The sequence below is a fragment of the Ambystoma mexicanum genome, chromosome 1q (assembly GCF_040938575.1).
Source record: "Ambystoma mexicanum isolate Mex_15411 chromosome 1q, UKY_AmexF1_1, whole genome shotgun sequence".
Taxonomy (NCBI): Eukaryota; Metazoa; Chordata; class Amphibia; order Caudata; family Ambystomatidae; genus Ambystoma; species Ambystoma mexicanum.
In genome coordinates, this window is record NC_090922.1 from 147,573,175 (window position 1) to 147,586,609 (window position 13,435).

The 13,435-nt window shown below is 44.4% G+C and overlaps 1 protein-coding gene across 2 annotated transcripts in view; it reads right to left on the bottom strand.

Annotated features, from left to right (window-relative positions):
- Positions 1–13,435, bottom strand: part of ZDHHC7 (zinc finger DHHC-type palmitoyltransferase 7) — a 468,302-nt gene that overhangs the window by 406,565 nt on the left and 48,302 nt on the right. The window lies entirely within an intron of this gene.

The window sequence follows — 13,435 nt, forward strand, 5'->3', positions numbered from 1 at the left end:
GCACTTCCAGCCTCCTTCGCCGTCATCCAACCTATGTTGCAAGTGTCAATCACTGCTTTCGCCTCCATCTTCATCCCCCCCTCCGAACCCCACCTCTAACTCTCCTTCGGACTCCGTCCTTGCTAACCTCCACCTCTCTATGTCCAACACCCTTGACATCCTTGCCCCAGTCATGACAATCTGCCTAAAACCTGCCTCCAAGAACGGCTGGTCGACTCCGACCTAGCATCTCTGAAATGCAAGTGCAGAGTTGCTGAACCGCAGTGGCAGACCTTGGGTTTACCCTCGGACAAACTGGCCTGCTGCCTGCTCCAAAGGCAATTGCTTCTCCATCTGCTCCAAGAGGCAGGCCCACAATTATAGAGGTCTTGGAACCCTGTTTTCCCAATTAGGTTAGATAGTTTCACATCCCTCCAAGGCATGTGGACATTATCCAACTACATGTCCCACAATACACCTGGATCAGGAGGCAGGATGGTGAACTATATCATCAATCGATATTTTTCGGCCATAAGTACATGAAAAACAAACTAAACTAAAACATTCAGCAGTTTTGGCAAGTAAACAATACTACCTCCCACCAAGGGGGAAATCGCAGTTACATTTGGCCCAAGATCCCCCAATCCTAAACAGAGTCCCAGCAGCAGCCAGCTACTATCAATCTGTTTCCCCCTACTCTTCTACCTCCAAATGAGTGAGTGTAATGTGACCACCCCTTACATGCTCTGAAGACCTCTCCGCACATCCCAACCTGTAGGGGACTTGGAACGTGAGTTTATGGTGAGGACTGGGACAACTGAAAAGTTCACACTTTCTTCATTGTTCATCATAGGACTCCTTGTTTAAGGCATTCATTTCATTTTGGAACTTGTAGACATGGGGGCCTCTCAACTGAATTAGGAGAAGTGTATTCTGGCTTACGTAGGCATGAGCCTCAGGATCTGGGTCTGTGGCCAGAAAAGGGTAGCATAATTCCACAGTTCAGGACTTGAAAAAAGTATCAATAATCTATCATTTAGCAAGCCCAAAATAAACACACTATCCCCCACAACGTACAATACTTCTTATTCCACAGTTAGAACCGGAATTTGTACTCTGGGCAATACATCCCCACAATCAAATGGAAGGACCTGGGCTAGAATATTCTCCTTGGGCTAGAATATTCTCCTTTCAGAGCTATATTTAGCATAGTGTATTGTGCCAGTTGACTCGAAGACCTAGAACAAGAATGCATAGGTTTGAATGTTCCTTATACTATAATATTAGATACCAAGACCTCTCATAAAAGGCACTGTTGTGGACCAATGGAAAGCCTGGGACCAGAAGATTCACTTTCAAACATTCCCAATACCCCTCTGCTGAATAACAAGTAGCCCGAAATTGCACTTCACAAGATGTCGCCCTACTGAAGTTATGGATATTGGTCCCACACTAACTGCCTCAATTAGATCATTACATCCGGTCTTGGAGGAGTAGAGACTTGCACAGGTGCAAGTGTATGTTCATCCTGACCCAATCCCATTTCTACTTTTTATTGCAGCAGTTTGCTCTGCTCTTGGACTTCAGACCAAAGCAGCCGATATAGTGGCAAACACTCCTCAGAGAGCTTGCATCACTTGGTGCTTGGGAAATTGCACCGTCTCCTGAGAACATGTAAAGCCAGGACTATGGTTCATAACATTTTGTTCAGTAAGCAACAGACTTCTATTGCAGATCTGATTTACTAGTATCCCACATTTATTCTTGTTATTGTGAACCCACTTTGACAGTTACTTTCTGAAGGTTGTGTTGCCTTGCAAAGGCGGCTTGAAAAGTTGTTTTCCGACTGCACTTCGTTTTACTCAGAAACCAAATCTCTGTACCATGTGCGGTAGACCAGTTGGATTTGTTTCACTCTTCAGAACAGGCAAGTTTTAATCCCATGGCTAACTCTCAATACATGTGGGTTTGTTCGGATATCCTGCCAGATTATTTCTTTGGTATTTCTTCTCTTATAAAAAAGGAAATCTGCAAGAACAGGGGTCTAAATTAAAATTCAGTGAACAGGAGTTGGCAGTAGCTACTGGGTATCGGGAGTTACTCCTCATGAGTTTCAGGGTGCTGTACATTCAATAGATGACTTAAATAAATATTTCTAACCACAAGAAGAAGAAACATGCAGAGATCGAAAATATTTTGCTTAACACAATTTAAAATTGGGAGATGAATACGTCAGGATAGCCAGGAAGCATATGGTATGGAAAATAAACGCACATGCCCTAAACCCATCTTTATACTTCTATGTTGCAGACTGTTTCAATTGATTCTGCTTATGCTGCTACATCCATTGTTCATCACATCCGTTACTGCATCAATCTCTTACGAGTCTCTGTACATCCACAGCATTTTCATCTCTGGTGCCACCCCTTTTTGTGTGATGACACTTCACTCAAATCCTCATTCTGCAGCAGAAACAGAAAGAGTAACACGTATTGTGCCACTAGTCTAACTTACAAATGAGATGCAAATTATACTTGCTACCATCATGCTTTAAATATCTCTTAGAGGTTTCCTAGTACACCCGTTATGCAAATCTACAAACACATGAGACGAATAGTAGATATGTATGCTTGTGTGCCACCAGTTGGTTTTGGGAGCCAAAAGGAAGCACTAGATGGCTGCCGGCATCACCTTTTCAGGCCCTTCCAAGCTATACCCTTGAGCTAAATAGCTCCCAGCAATCTCGAACCCTGCAAGAATCAGTAAGCAAAGACAAAACAAGTACTCCTTCCACCTGACAAGAAAGGAGATTATTAATCGCTCATTGAAAATGTGAGTCTGAGGAAGGAAGGGTGGGTGTAAGAGGGATTGAGGGGGGAGGAAAATAAAATTTAAAACAAAAACAGCATGGCATGTAAGAATAGCTCATGCCGGTCTATCTCAAGTTATCAAATATCAGGCATGATTCTGGGAGGAAGTAAGGGACAGGCTTAAACTCTTTGTGCGAGGCAAGGTAGTGGTGGGGGAGACTTTAATATGGTTCTAGCCCCGTCCTCTGAGCGCATGGGCCCTCCAATCATTAGGCCTGTGGACGAGACCATGGCGCGCAACTTCCAGAGGGTTAACGCAGAGCTGGGCCTGGTGGACACAATCCCGTCCCCTACGCCTGATGCCCCCTCGTACACGTATTACTCGGCCATACACATCTCATTCTCCAGAATCGATTATATCCTGGTGGACGAGACACTTCGCCCATACAACCTCGGGCTATAGAATTGACTCGTCCCCTGGACGGACCACGATATGGCCCGGATTACTATTGCAGAGGGTTGGCAAACGGAGCGCAGAGGACGCTGGAAATGTAATGACGCCCTACTGAAAGACGAGGTCCTCTCGCAGGAAGTGCTAGATGCCATAACAGAGTTCTTTGAGCTGAATGATAATGGGCAGGTGGGTATACACACACTGTGGGACGCCTTCAATGCGACCCTGCGAGGGGTTCTCATCAAAATAGGGGCCCAGAAGGAAAGGGAAAGGGAGGCCCGGGAAAAGACTGTAAAGGAAAAGATAGCCCAAATCCAACCATGTGGCGCTCCGGATCAGCCGCTCGAGCGCGACCGGGCCTCCGCCCTGGAGGACCATAGACTCAGATTTGGTCAGACTTGGGGATGGAATGGGCAGGGCAGATGTTCAGGGAGGGAGAATTCTTAGCCTATGACGATCTGAGAGACGCACTTGGCCAAGGGTCCCTTACCATTTTTGAATACATCCGTCTCAAGGGCATATTGTGTGATCAAGCATGGGGCCAGAATTTGAAGAGGCAGTTGACTCCCTTTGAAAAGTTTCTAGACACGGCGACCTCGAGAAAGGGCGCGGTATCAAGCATATACAAATTTTTAAACACCATTAACCTCCCCGGGAGACATAGTTTCTGCTGATTTTGGGATGATTTGGCAGGGGAAGTCATTTCGGAAGACGCCTGGTCAAGGATTTTCAAAATCACCTTCCATGGGAATTTATTCACCGCGGACACGGAGCATAATTTCAAGATACTACAGGGGTGGCATAGGGACCCAGTGAGACTGCCCAAAATGTTCTCGGGTGTATCTCCAATGTGCCCGAGAGGGTGTGGCCAGAGGGGATCCAGGAAACATGTGGTGGCTTTGTCCAAAAGTCCAAGACTGGGGAAGAGTTCGAGCCTGAATTGCGGAGGTTTCAGATGAGCCTCTCCCCCAGGATCCTTTGTCGATGCTGCTGGGTCTTCCCCCGGAGGACTTGGAAATACATAGATATCCAAGGATGAAGGAGACAATGTTGTGGGCGGGGAGGGTGGCCCTGGCTCAGAAGTGGAGCCCGGAAATCCCCTCCAAGGAGGAATGGGCCAGTCAATTGCATTATATGTATTATTGTTCTTTTTTTGCCCGGTATGTTACAATAAGAAAATGCTAATAAAACCAAAGTTTAAAAAAAAATAATAGATATATATATATATATATATATATATCAGGCATGAGATGCTCAGATCTTTTTTAATCTGAAATTTGGAGATTTAATTTTCAAAAAAGCAATACAATACAAGTTGGAGCATGCCATGCAACGTTAGCAATAACGCAATGAATGGCTGAATACCTAATACCAGAACATGTAAGCACTCTGGTATAGATTTCATACTAAGATCAGAGATTGCAGGTTGCCCTATGTCAAGTATGCGCAGCTCATTCAGTCCTGTTTTTTTCTGCATCCTGTAGTTAGTCTTACATTTATGATTGCAATTGAGAAGAAAAAGTACAAGAACATGAGGGCAAAGGATTGATTAACACTGTAGGACACGTGAAACTGAAATAGTCATTAAAATAACGTTCTGTCCATGGTCTTGCGCAACGCACAATGCCATATATTGGTTTCAAGAAATTGGTAAACAAGACAACAAACTATAACTGCACATATGTACTACACTACTTAATTTGGGTGTTCAGTGTGTTTTTCATAATTTCAAAATTCTGGCAGAAACATGAACTGAGGTACTAGAATATTAAGTAACTTTCCCCAGATAAGGCATTTAGTATCTCAGGAGTTGATGGAAGGGGAAATGAGAGTACTACCAATCAGTTAATTATTCAAGAAATGTATCAAAAACAAGTTGGGAGAACAGGAATTACAACATATGATCCAAATGTAGAGAACAATTTGCTCATCTGGCTATCTTTGAGAGACGAGGAACGCAACCCAGAAAGGAAGTTCTAAATACCCTTTCCTGCACATGGTACTATGAGAGGAAAACCCAGAACCCATTACATTGAAAGGGACACATGGACACCTCGGGAAAGATTTGGGGCCCATAACCCAGAAGAGCGATGGGAGAAATGAGAAAAGAATAGACCTCTTGTATGGTCCACATAAATAGTGAGCAGGGTTCAAGTAGTGTCTGACTCTATATGCCTTCTCACTGGAGTCCAATTTCCCTCATCGATCACATTTTGTGAACGACTTAACAGATCAAAGACCATAAAAAGCAAAATGAGCGCTTATCATAAAAATGTGAACTATTCATTTGGAGAACACATTGTACCAACAGAGGAATACAAAACTTGGATTGAAAGTGACCAAAACAATATTGACTTGAAAAAACAAGGGTTGGCCACAAATGTTTGTTACCGGGGGGCCTTATACTCATAGGTGGGGACATGTGAATAGCGTCCAGACCTTGCGTCATCTATAATTAGTGCAGATGTGGAATAAATGCTGCATTGAGCCTCAATTGTCCAGTTACATTGCACCCGCTCCTTCAACGCTCCTTGGACAAAATGCTATGTTAAATGCTATGTGTAAGCGAAATTGGTTTCCGTTGTTGCAAATTGTGTTTATTGTGTATTTGAAATATTGAAGAATACATGTTTTAATGTAACAGGGCAATTGAGGCTCAGCGCAGCATTTATTCCACATCTACACTTCTGTTATAGGTGGCACAAGGTCTGGACGCTAAAGGGAGGGGTAGTTTTAAACAAGATTTTTGCTTTATACAAAACAATAAAATCGCTACATAAAATTAATCTTTCCTCATAGTATTCTAGTTTCTTTGCCAGAATGGAACACTAAAATCACTATAAATTGTCCCATACAAAGAAACCATTTCAAAATATTTGTCAACATAGAAAACCAAACAAATCCCACAAGGCAGCATAGCATGTATTATGTGTTGAGGGTCAAACACGTAGGGAGTTTGTTCAATAGCCAAGGAGTGTATGTTTTAATCCATATGTAAACCAGCAGAACACACAACCACAACATAGCACAAAACACACACAAAAACTCACTCCTAATTTATTTAATGGACCCCACGAGAAAAGATATAGATCTTCACGTCCCTTATTCACCAGAATTACTGTTTCATGTTTAGATAACATCAGCACTTCTACAATCCAATCTAGTTGGCCAGACCTTCATAATTAATTTGATACCATTCATCAAAGCCTTATCAATCCAGTCATCAAACTCTCGTACAATGAAACACCTCCCATCATGCAGTAATAAAATCACATGTTCAGCTGGTCATACCCAAAATCATATCTAATCTATCCAGTACTCTCTGCAATAAGGGAGTAGTTTCTTACCTGTAACTCCATTTCTCCAGTGTCATCTTTCATGGAGTGACATGTTGTGAATATTCCCGGTTGTCCCCCGTTTACTATGATTTCATAATTTTCCTCTGGAAAAACAACACCTTGAGTGTCAGATTGACGTTGTGGGTGCTTTTGGTATACACCAAATGGGACGTCGAGTGTATAGCTCTCCGACGGGTACTCCACACCAGATAGCTGACTGGGCACTTGTGGAGTGGGCTCTGGGAGCCGTTTGCAACGGCCTATTGGCCTTCGAGTGGCAGAAAGATTGTAGATGAAACCCATCTTGAAATGCTCTGCTTTGATAAGGATTTCCCATTGTTGGATGGGTCAAAGGCGACAAATAGCTGCTTAGTCGATCTGAAAGATTTTGTCCGCTCTAGATAATATTTCAATGGATGTCCAGAGAGTGAAGGGCTTTTTCTGCTGGTGAAGTGGCATTTTGAAAGAATGTGGGCAGTGCTATGGTTGCATTTTTATCAAACTCTGAAGGAACTTTAGGGATGAAATGAGGATTAGTGGAAAGTACCACCTTGTCTTTCATGAAGCACAGATAGTGAGGATCTACATCTAAAGCTTGCAGCTCCAAAACAAGACTAGAAGACGTAATGGCAACTAAGAAAGCCACCTTGCATTTGAAAAATGTGATGTGCGTTGCAGAAGGTTCGAACTGAGGCTTCATAAGCCCTGCGAGTTGCAGGTTGAGGCTCCATACAGGTGGAATCCTTTTCTTTGGCGGAAAGGTACGAAAAAGCCCTTTTAAGAAGTGCTTGATTAGCCCGTTACTGTAGAGAGGGGCAAGATATTATTTTCTGTGTAAATTTAGAAATTGCTGATAAGTGCACTTTAAATGGAAGAGATTGCCTGACCTTTTTTCCTAACTTTAGCAGATAAGGAAGTATCTGATGAGGAGTTATAGCTAGCGGCTGCAGTTTGGGCTGCTGTGCACACCATTTCCATTTTCTGCTATCAGAAATGTTGGCAGTAGGGGCTCTAGCCGCTGCTAGTATGCTCCGACAGTCTTGAGGGATGTTCAAATGACCGAATTCGGTGTGGTCAGGATCCACGCTGTAACTTGAGAGGGCCTGGATCATGATGAAGACCCGTTCTGGGACAGAAGATTGGCATGGGATCCTAGATGGATTGGACCATCCACTGCCTGGTGTGGGAGGTCCAAGAACCAGGTCTGCCTGAGCCAGCTGACAAAATTATTTTGCAGCGACCTTCTCGTATCATCTGTATCTTTTTCCTGATGAGGAAATGGAGGGAACGTGGATGCAAACGCGCAGTTCCATGGGAACGAGAATGCGTCCCCTTGAGAGTCAGGAGGAGTCCTGCTCTAAATTCTTCGCTCTGCTTGTTGTCGGGATTTGCAAAAGGTCTAGTGAGGGATGACCACACATGAAGAAATTCTTGGCTATCTGTGTGTTGAACAGTTGCCGTTTGTGTGACTGCGAGGCAACTCTGCCGAGGGTATCTGCTTGCTTGTTCTGAATCCATGGCAGATGAAAGATCTGCAGTAGAACGTTGTGTTGGATGTCCCAATATTAGATGGTATGTTCTTCTTGGGACAGGGTGCTGGACAGCATTCCGCCTAGTTTCCGTAGTTTTGTCGGCGGTGACGCAAACCACTGAATTGTTGATTAGGAATGATTTCAGAGCCCAATGCCCTACCCGTAATTCCAGCACATTTATGTGGAGGACGGCTTCCACAGGGTTCCAGAGGCCTTGGACTTGGTGCTTGTCCAAATGGGACCCACATCTCGCCTGGGAGGCATCGGTCACAATCGTAAGATGGTAATTTGGTTCCACCAGGGGCATCCCTTAAGCAATGCTGCAGGGTTATGTCACCATTTCAGTGTTTGATAAAGCCCGAGTGAAGGTAGCTTTGTCTGACCAGGAACCCCAAAATTTTGGACAATCTGGTAGCCAGAAATGTTTGCACTGGCCGCATGTGTAGCCTGCAGTGGGGAATTAGAAGAAGACCGCATGAGGACATGGTCCCAAGGAGAGCCATGTATGTGCGGCTTGTGACTAGTTTGTTTGGCGTGAACGACTTTCTAGCATTATCAATTTCTTAATTCTGTCTGATGAGGGTCTGACAAGACTCTGGTCTTTAAGGAATTGAGCAACCAGGAAAACCAAATTCCTTGAGGGAACGGTGCAGGATTTTGTATAATTTATTGTAAAGCCCAATTGTTGGAGCAGCGTTTGAGAGAAGTCAAGGCTTGTTGATGTTGAACCTCGAACCAGCCAATTGTCCAAGTACGGGTAGACGTGGTTGCCCGGTTTTCGGAGGAAGGCTGCTACCAGTGCCTGGCACTTTGTGAATGTCCTGGTTGCCGATTTGAGGCTGCATGCCAGTACCCGAAACTGATAATGGCTCTGGCCGACTACAAATCTGAGGTACTTTCGGTGCTCTGGGTGTATTGGCACATGGAAGTATGCATCCTTGAGATCCAACACAGCGAGGCAATCATGGGGCTGAATGGCTTTTCATGACCCCCCCCCCCTGGAGTGTTACCATCTTAAATTTCTGCTTTTTGATTACCTTGTTTAGTCTTTGTAAATATAGGATAGGGCGCCACTTCCAGTCCGGTTTTTTGACAACTAAGTATGTATACTCCCTTTCCTCTTGCTGAAGGAAGAACTCTTTCAATGGCTTGTTTTCTTAGCATTTGACATACCTCCTGCTGTAAAACCTGAAGGTGTGGGCGAGATACCTTTATGGGAGTTGTCAGGATTTGTGCATACCGCCCATTCCAGCAGGTGTTGATGGTAGAGTAGGTGTCTGAAACCTTAGAGGTGCGTCCTCTCTAGATGGTCCTTGGATAGGAGGATTGGAAGTTCCTTCTTCAGGATCGTAATCAATGACCCCTGGACATTCCTCTGGCTCGGATTCTGATGTAATCTCATGCTGCAAAATGTCTTCTGACATGACAGTTGGGTAATTATGGGAGACATTCCTAAGGAAGTTTGGCCGAACCCCATTGTGGACCCTATTGGGGGTTTTCAAAATATCTTTGGGGGACAATATACTACCCTGCATAGATAATTCTGCAATCTCCGTCGGAGTGGTGGTCAATGGGTGCTAGGCTTTTGTCCAGAAGATTTCTTTTTGGTCATCGTGGAGAGATGGGCCGTCGACCCTGATGAAGTTGTCGGAGTGGATTTCGACGACAACTTGACGTCGATTGGTGTCCCGATAACGACTCATGGCCGGAGGAGGATCTTCGAGATTCCAATAACGAGTGGGGTTGCTTTATCATAGACGATGAAGAGGATGTCTTTGTAGCCGATTTGGCTCAGTTTGGCCCGTCCAGGAGATCTCCTCCGTCGACGGACACAGACATTGGTTTTGACGGCTGGCGCCTTTCTCCCTCGGTTTCTCTGATGATGCTTTCGTCAACGGGGTCTTGGATGAGGGTTTAGACCCAGTATGGGACCCTTCGCCACTAGCTGGTGGTTTCTTGACAGGGGAAGAATGTTTGGCCTCATCATGGCCCAAGGACGTTGCCTCACCGGTCTTCCCTTTTTCACCACTGGCTCCTCAGATCTGGATCTGAGTTGTGCCAGTGACCTCTTGTCAGAGGGAGTGGTTGCTCTCCCTCTCCGTGACAAACCCACTTCCGATGCCGGATAGGCTCCTGTATTGCACCAACAGATAAGGCAACGTTTGCTGTCCTCCAGGGTTTTTTTGCGAGAAATCCTGGCAGATGTCACATCCTTCTTTGGAATGGTTGGGGTAGAGGCAGTAAAGACATTCCGTATGTCTGTCACCCTCATAAAGGCTGCAAGTGTCACATGACCTAAATAAGGACTTTTCTGGTCCTGAAGATTCCATGGTTGCAATTGGAACTGTGTATGTAGACGTTGGTTGTTCTGGAATTTGAAGAAATGTTATTTTCTGACAAACGTAATTTTCTCTCAGGAGAGAAAACACGAGGAATCCCAACAGCTTGGAAGACGGTTGAAATCTGAGGGGAAGCTGCACGGGTGGAGCTACACACTTGGCGTCCCATTGGTGGGGACCAAAAGCATCCACCATTTTGTGATGTCATCTTTGATATCCTGGGTGTTACTCTTAGCAGTGCACGGTGGTGGCGCGATTTAGGGTTGTTTAGCTTACTATAACTGGCGAATTTCTGGGGTTTTTCGATTTTACTTGAAACCATAAAGTCCCTTTAACAACGTTTTTTCATAGAATTTTATAGGTTTTTATTAGTTCAACTTAACCATAACACCCCTTTAACAACGTTTTTTCAGTGAATTTCATGGGTTTTTACCAGTGCATGCTATTTTCCTACAATTTAGTAATATCATACTTACCCAATATAGCAATATGTGTGTCCCATTTACAAAGTGTCACCTTAAAACTCTGCCATTTCCCACCTTCTGGAATCATTTTTAACACTTCTATACACTTTTTGCAACTAAGTCAACTAGTTTTGCATCCGTAGAAGTCTACAAACATCTGGCTTCATAGCGGACCTTCCGGACAGTGCCACATGCCATATGCTGGCGTGCGGCATGATGACGTGTCCAAGAACGCGTCCGCACTTAATAAGATCTCTGCTTCGCGGACAGTTCAGAACTGCATTTTCTACTGATCTAGGAACTTTCAACTTCAAAATGTCCCTTGCACAGCTCCAACACCTATTCCTACTCATTATCCATTATCAATCTAGTACACAGTACATACTTCCACTATTTATCTTAAAATGGCATCACCTAATGCCATCCCTCTTACCAAAGAGCCTCCACCACTGCTGTAATCAAGGAGCATGAGAAACACTGCCTTAACACACAAGCAACATTTTCCCTTGTCCACCTACCCCTCCATATTAGAGTTTGGTTCCTCTTCTCTCATTTCCCTGCCCACCTTTCGTTCTCTGCTCTCCTGCCAGAAAAAATACATCCAAGAACAACAAAAGGCATATTCCTTTAGGAATCACCCTACACATTTCTCAGTAAAGTACATAGACTTTTTTCCAACATTTACATTTGTATTTTATGTTATGCTAATGGGAATATTGTGGCGTTCATCCTCCACTCCAGGGACTGGAACAGTGGATACTGGCCCAGCAGCCCAAGTTATCAGCCCAAGCGAAGTGAGGGTGGATAACGAGGTCTCTGGACCATTATACCCCACCCCCATTCCAGCCCCTGAAATGGGGGGGATGAAGGCCATTAGCACCCTAGGTTCCCAAAGCGGGAACCCAGGGTGCTTAAATGTTTTTTTTTTTTTTAAATGATTTTTCTTCCTACACTGGAAGGAAAATCCTTTTCCAAGATGGCCACCATGGAAAGGGAAGGCGAGAGTTCCATTCAAGGCCCCTCTTCACTTTCCATGGCAGCCTGCAGAAAGCAAAAAGAGAACCCTATGACCATATTACCACAAGCACATTATTCTTCCCTTTCAGATATATCCTAATTTCGAATAACTTTACCACAAAGCCAGTCCCAGGTGGACACAGCCACTTTAATCCTATGTTTTGTCCCTTGTGGTCATGGCCAGTAGCCAGATTGTCCGGATCATGACCTTATTCCATGACCCGGACAATCTGACCACTGCCCATGGCCACAGGCTACCCCTCGTCACTAAAGGTATACCGCTATTTTTTGTAGCTACATTATGACACTTGTCAAATAATAAAACACTGCTACATTTGCAAAACCATGCTTCTATGTCCTTGCCAATGCTCCTTACGCAAGTTTTCTGGAAATCCACCCAAGTTTCATTTTTTCAAAAGTGTCAAATGTATGCACATACAATCGTCATATAACCTAGCCCCCAATTCATAAAATCCATTCAGACTTTACGGAAACATCTATATCTAGATCTATAATCTTTTTGAAAAACATTGTGTAGATTCCTCAAATGGCACCTCATTTATAAGCCTTTACATTATTTTGGCACACCCCTCTAATTTTGCCCCCTCAGGTCAGAATCCCAAAATAATTAGCATACTCACTTAGAATCATGTCAGAAATATACATGCAAAATTTCATGCAGTTCTATTAAGTGGCGCCAAAGTTATAAGCCATCCAAGAACTGCATTTCACCAACCCTGTAATGCTCAGGTGTTCACAACTTTACAGGACGGTTCGCGAACATCCGAACTGTTCGCGGATCGCGGCAAAACACCTTTTTTTTGCTTCTTGCCGCCATATCCTATCCCATCCTCATCGCCCCTCACCTCCCCAGAGATTATCTGATAAGTTTGACAAGTGCAATGTTGTGTTTTTTTTAATGTTTTTACCGCGAAGTCCGCGGACATCGGCCGCTGTCCGAAAAACCAAGATGGCGGGCGTTTCCAAAAATCTGAGCACTTCATGCTCTTCACCATCCAATCAGCGAACACGTCGCATGTCCGTGGCCATGACGCAAGCCGATTAACCAATCGGTGTCCTGTCCGCGAAGAACAGGGAAGTGCGTCTGCAGAGCGGACATAGATATCACTAATTTCTTGTGACCTACTTTTTGGTCGTTTTATAAAAAAAAAACGACTGGACGGATTTTCACCAAATTTACTAAAACACGCTTTCGGGACCAATCCGCTGCTCCTGCCGCAAATTTGGTGAAAACCCGTCCAGCGGTTTGGGCTGTAGGCGTGAGCAAAGTGTTTTCCCCATTCAGGCTATGGGGGGGGGGGAAAAAGAAATGTTGGGACAGTATGTTAGGGGAAAGTTTGCAATTAATGCTATGGAAGCCCCAGTGTCTCGAGTAGAATGTGCTCTAGGCTTTAAGGGCAGTTCTCTCTTAGCAAGAGTAGAACAGTGTGATGCATTTGACTATCCATCTTGAGATAGCCGACTTAGAGACAGGATCCCCT